At 37.2% G+C, this 5,189-nt stretch overlaps 1 pseudogene; it reads right to left on the minus strand.

Annotated features, from left to right (window-relative positions):
* Window positions 1-3,883: 3,883 nt before the first annotated feature.
* On the minus strand, window positions 3,884-4,743 carry LOC102250385 (annotated as a pseudogene).
* Window positions 4,744-5,189: the final 446 nt, after the last annotated feature.

Consider the following 5,189-nt stretch of genomic DNA (forward strand, 5'->3'; position numbering starts at 1 on the left):
TATTGACATATGCTTTTTTGTTGTTGAATGTTTGCACGTCTACTCAGATCAAATAATGCTGTCAGCAGCTAGTGCTGTGTCACACTGTTCTAAATTTAAATCTGCAGGATCGTGTTTGGTCTGAGTGCCTGAAAAATCCCACAGCCGCATATTTAAACTTATTTTTAATTTGCTTTAAAATGTATTTAATCACAAAGGAGCTTTCAGCAGAATGTTATAAATATATCATTGCTAAATACCAAAGTCTTGCAAATACTAGTATACTTAACATGGGAGAATAGTGTTTTGGGAAAGGGGAGAGGGGTAATATATGTGTTAGAAGAAACTGTGTTTGAGTAGATGTATGAAAGTGAGTTTATGATTTTATAAAATATATTGGAATTAAACAAAATAATTTCACTAGGGACATCACTGATACCAGGTCAGTGTAAACTTTAATAACAGCAATTATGATGGAAGCTTTTGTTAAGTAAACAATTACACTTGTCTAGAAAAGTGAACATTTGGAATGACTAATTATTTTTCTAGTTATACCAGAATTGCATTTGGATTCAAGCTTACTAATTGGGTGTCAAGGAAGACATTGATCAATGTAATGGTTAAACTAATAAAATTGGGTAGGAAAGCACAAAATTAGAAATTATGTGGTTCTAAGACTCATTTGTTCCTTTCAAATAAATTGTAATGTAATAGCATAGCTTTAATAGTAGTACTAGTAGTAGTAGTGATAAAAATAACCAACAATTCTTGAGTGGATTCAGCAGGTACTATACATGCTTTTCAATCATGATTCACGTTGTCTTTAAACCAATTTTATGAGAATGTTAACTACTAAACACATAGTTGTACACTGATTTTTTACTGTGTGGGACATCTGCACACCCTAAACCTTATGTTGTTCAAGGATCAACTGTATATTTTTCATTTTGTGCATAAAGTGAGATATAATTACTTTCTCATTTAGCTGACAAAGGGCAGAGCTGGGTTCGGCCTATAGGCCTGCCATTTGAAAATCTGGGCTTTAGTCCCTCTGCTACCCAATTCAGGTGGGAATACCTACTTATTTAGACTTATTTGCCGGTGTTAGTGGAGGAGTGAAGAAGGGAAAGACGACATAATCTCTGACCCCTATAGCCTTTGATCCCCAAGGAAGTTAATCCTAACAGAAAGGAAAGACAAAACAGATCATTATTAAGAGCCAGAATTAGTGGTCAGGAGATGAGTATTCTACCATTTGTTGCAAAAAGGGAAAATCACAAGGGTCTGAAATAGCTGAGGAAGACTTCCTGAAAGAGGTAGACTTTGTGTTATGCCTTAAGTGCTGATTAAGTTTTTTGCCACAACACCTTGTATCCTTTGGTGTTCAGGTTCTAATAAGAATTCTATGAATAGGATTCTAGCCTTGTTTGCCTCAAAAGGGGACTTTGGACACTTTAAAAATGTAGTTCAAATATGTATATACTTTCAGTGTTGCAATTCATTTCTGAAAATAAATATGTTATTGCTTATCTCTTCTAAAATGTGGAAGTAGATAATATCAGCTTGTTAACAGTGTCTTCTGTATAGACATGAAAGAAAGAGTTCAGAGCAGTGTTTTGGAAGAACTGAAAGAGAACAGTGCTTTAAAAAGATAACTTTCCACATTTCATAGTATCACCCACAGTAAATGCTTCCTTCCTTTAGCAGTTGGGTTGGGCTTGACTAACTATATTAATTATATGAATTCTTTATTCAAATCTTACTGTTGGGCTCTTGTTTTTAAGATCATTCAATCATTCCAACAGAAAATAAAATATTTAAGATACATACATATTATGACTTTTTAAGACATACAAAAAAGTCATCGTGCCCTAACCGGTTTGGCTCAGTGGATAGAGCGTTGGCCTGCGGACTGAAAGGTCCCAGGTTCGATTCCGGTCAAGGGCATGTACCTTGGTTGTGGGCACATTCCCAGTAGGGAGTGTGCAGGAGGCAGCTGATGGATGTTTCTCTCTCATTGATGTTTCTAACTCTCTATCCCTTTCCCTTCTTCTCTGTAAAAAAGCAATAAAATATATTTTTTTAAAAAAGTCATCGTATATAATAAAGAGCTAATATGCTGATTAGACGCAATAGCAGAACGACCGTCTGGATGACCTTAGGGACGAAGCCGGGGCTGTGAGGGCCGGCTGAGGCTGTGAGGGCCGAGTCCTTTGCACAAATTTTATGCATCGGGCCTCTAGTAAAGAATAATACAACAAATACCAGTGTACTCAACTCCTAGCTCAAAGAACTAGATATTTGCAAAGGAGAAGAAACCCTTTTTCTTTCTGATTTTACCCCTCCTTCCCCTGCAGAAGTAATCACATTGCTAAGTTTGGAATGCATCACCCCATGCATTTCTTTGTACTTTTGTACATATGTTTATATTATTAAGCAATATATAGTACTCTTTATATTTATATCAAATTATATGCATTTTTGATTCTTGTTGCTTTTCTTTTAACTATGAAACAGTTAACTTTTATTGCTTAATAGTATTTGATTGCATAAATATACCACAATTTATATAGCTGTTCTATTAACATATTTAGATTTATAATTTTTATTACAGACAATGAAATTGTGAACAGTTTTGAACATGTCTCTGCATATATTGTGACAGTTTTCATGTCTAAGACCATTTTCTTAAGCTTTTCTGTGGCTTGCTTGTTCATCTCTTTTGCTCATTTTTTCAAGTGGATCATTTTTTTTTTTTATAGATACTCTTAACACATTGCGTACTGCATAGAAATCTCTAATCATACGCCAGGGATCGCACGTTTTTGGGCAAACCACGTTATTTAAATCATCATAATGCACTTTAGGTGTTGTTTTTCAATAATTATAACATTTTTATTTACAAAAAAAATTAAACAATTAAACAATTAAAGTTCCTAGTACTTTTTTAACGTATGGTACTGCGTAAAATATTTTCCTCTATGAAGAGGGACCAAACAAAATTTACATAAGTATCTAGATTCGCTCCTTTTTCCATGGGCGTGAAAAACGAGAACACTCGTGAGCAGCCCTTAACAGATGGCACGCGAAACACGAGAAAACTCCTGAGCGGTATGAAATGTGTTAAGATTGAGGAAAAGGAATTTTACATAATGGATTTTAAATTGGGTTTTGAGAAATTATTACTAAGTTGGGGGTTATTTGATGAGTTATATCCCCAGAGTTGGTCTTTTCTGCATATACTATTTTTCCTGTTTTTGAAGGAGCTCCCTAATCAAAACTAGATACTTTTTTGGTAGCTAAAAACTGTTTTCAGTTTAATATTTTTATAAAGATAGGAGGATATATTGTTGTTCACTAAAAGATGTTGTCTGATAAAGGAAGAGGAAGCAGTATTTCTGTTGTTTGTTTGGGTTTTTTTGGACAGCTGTGTGTTCTGCTTTGTGAAGAGCCACATTTCCATGGATTGCCTTTCCATCTATGGCCTTTTCTTGACCTTCCTTTCTCAGATGTTTGCCCATAGCAGTAGTCACATATCAAAGTGAGGTACAAGGGGATAACTAAATTAACATACCAGTGTATCACAGCCCTTCACTCTTTTTTTCCCCTCCCCATCTCCTAGATGAAAATTATTCAAACCAGTGGTTAGTTTGTTCTACAATATCATTTAAATGGAAACTTGGAGTATGTACACTTTTGTGTATTTATTATTCACTCGATATAATGTTTTGCGATTCATTCATAGTGTTGAATGTGTTAGTAGTTCATTCCTTTTTGTTGAGTAGTATGTCATTGTATGGATATACTGAAATTTTTTATTCATCCTGTTATTGAAAAATACATGGGTTATTTCTAGTTTGGGGTCATTTTGAATAAAGTTGCTCTGAAAATTCTTATACAAGACTTTTTTTTTTTTTATCACAAGTTGGCAACAGCCCTATATTTTTTCTTTTCAACATCCTGTTCTGCAGCTTCTTTGGTGCGTTTTTTGTTTTGCCTGGATGTCAAAGAGCCCAGCAGTGGCACGGGCCATGTGAAGATTGGCAAAAGGCTGAAGTTCTTCTTCTCTGTGATGACCCTGGCCAACAGCCCTATTTTTTCTTTTCAACATCCTGTTCTGCAGCTTCTTTGGTGCGTTTTTTGTTTTGCCTGGATGTCAAAGAGCCCAGCAGTGGCACGGGCCATGTGAAGATTGGCAAAAGGCTGAAGTTCTTCTTCTCTGTGATGACCCTGGCTTTCTCCTTCTTGTAGACATTCGGTATGGGCATGACTGGTCCTGTCAGCTGGGTGGCCAACCTGAGTTCTTCAGAACTGTCTCCCTTCTTGGAGGCCAAGGCTTCCTGGGGAAGAGTATGAGCTTGTAGAGGTACTCCTTCAGCCATTGCATGTTGCCTACAGGGACTTCTTGGACTTTTCCGCCTCCTCCAATGCATCAAGATCCCAATGGTCCCAGCCATCTTTTTGTGGATGTCAGCCACCCTTAACTCCGTCAAGCTGAAGCCCCTGCTGGGTTGCACTTTGGTGTGGTACCTCTTCTCGGGACATCTCACTATGGGGCTGGATGGGTCCCAATACATGGTGCAGGGCAGTGCCATGTGCTTTGAATTTGGCTTGCTGGGCCTTGCATCTTCGGATCCTGAGTGCCAGCTGGTTAAAGCACGTGGTAATGCGCTGCTGCCAGTTTTTGTGGAAATGGGACTTTATGGTCTGCTTTTTCAGCCTTATTGGAAGGAGAACAGCCACCAGAAAGCCTTTTTGTGACATATATTTTTATATTTCTTGGGTAAATAAATGAGTGGATTTCCTAGGCTATATTTGTTCAAATATAAGGAACTGTGAAACCTTTTCCAAAAATGGTTGTCATTTTACAGTTCCACCACCGATGTGAGAGAGTCCTATTTGCATTCACGTATTTCTTAATTTTAGCTCTTTTTGTGGGTGTGAAGTGGTGTACCACTGAGATTTTAATGTGTTTCTCTAATAACTAATAATATAATAAAAGGGTAATATGCAAATAGACAAAACTGCAGAACAACCGAACAACCAATCAAAGCGTAATATGCTAATGATATGCTAAGGCTGCTCAACTGCTTGCTATGACGTGCACTGATGCCAGGGGCAGACAGTCAACTGGTTGACCAGTCGCTATGATGTGCACTGACCACCAGGGGGTAGACAGTTGACCGGTCTACCAGTTTCCATGATGTGCA

The sequence above is a fragment of the Myotis brandtii genome, unplaced genomic scaffold (genome assembly GCF_000412655.1).
Source record: "Myotis brandtii unplaced genomic scaffold, ASM41265v1 scaffold151, whole genome shotgun sequence".
Taxonomy (NCBI): Eukaryota; Metazoa; Chordata; class Mammalia; order Chiroptera; family Vespertilionidae; genus Myotis; species Myotis brandtii.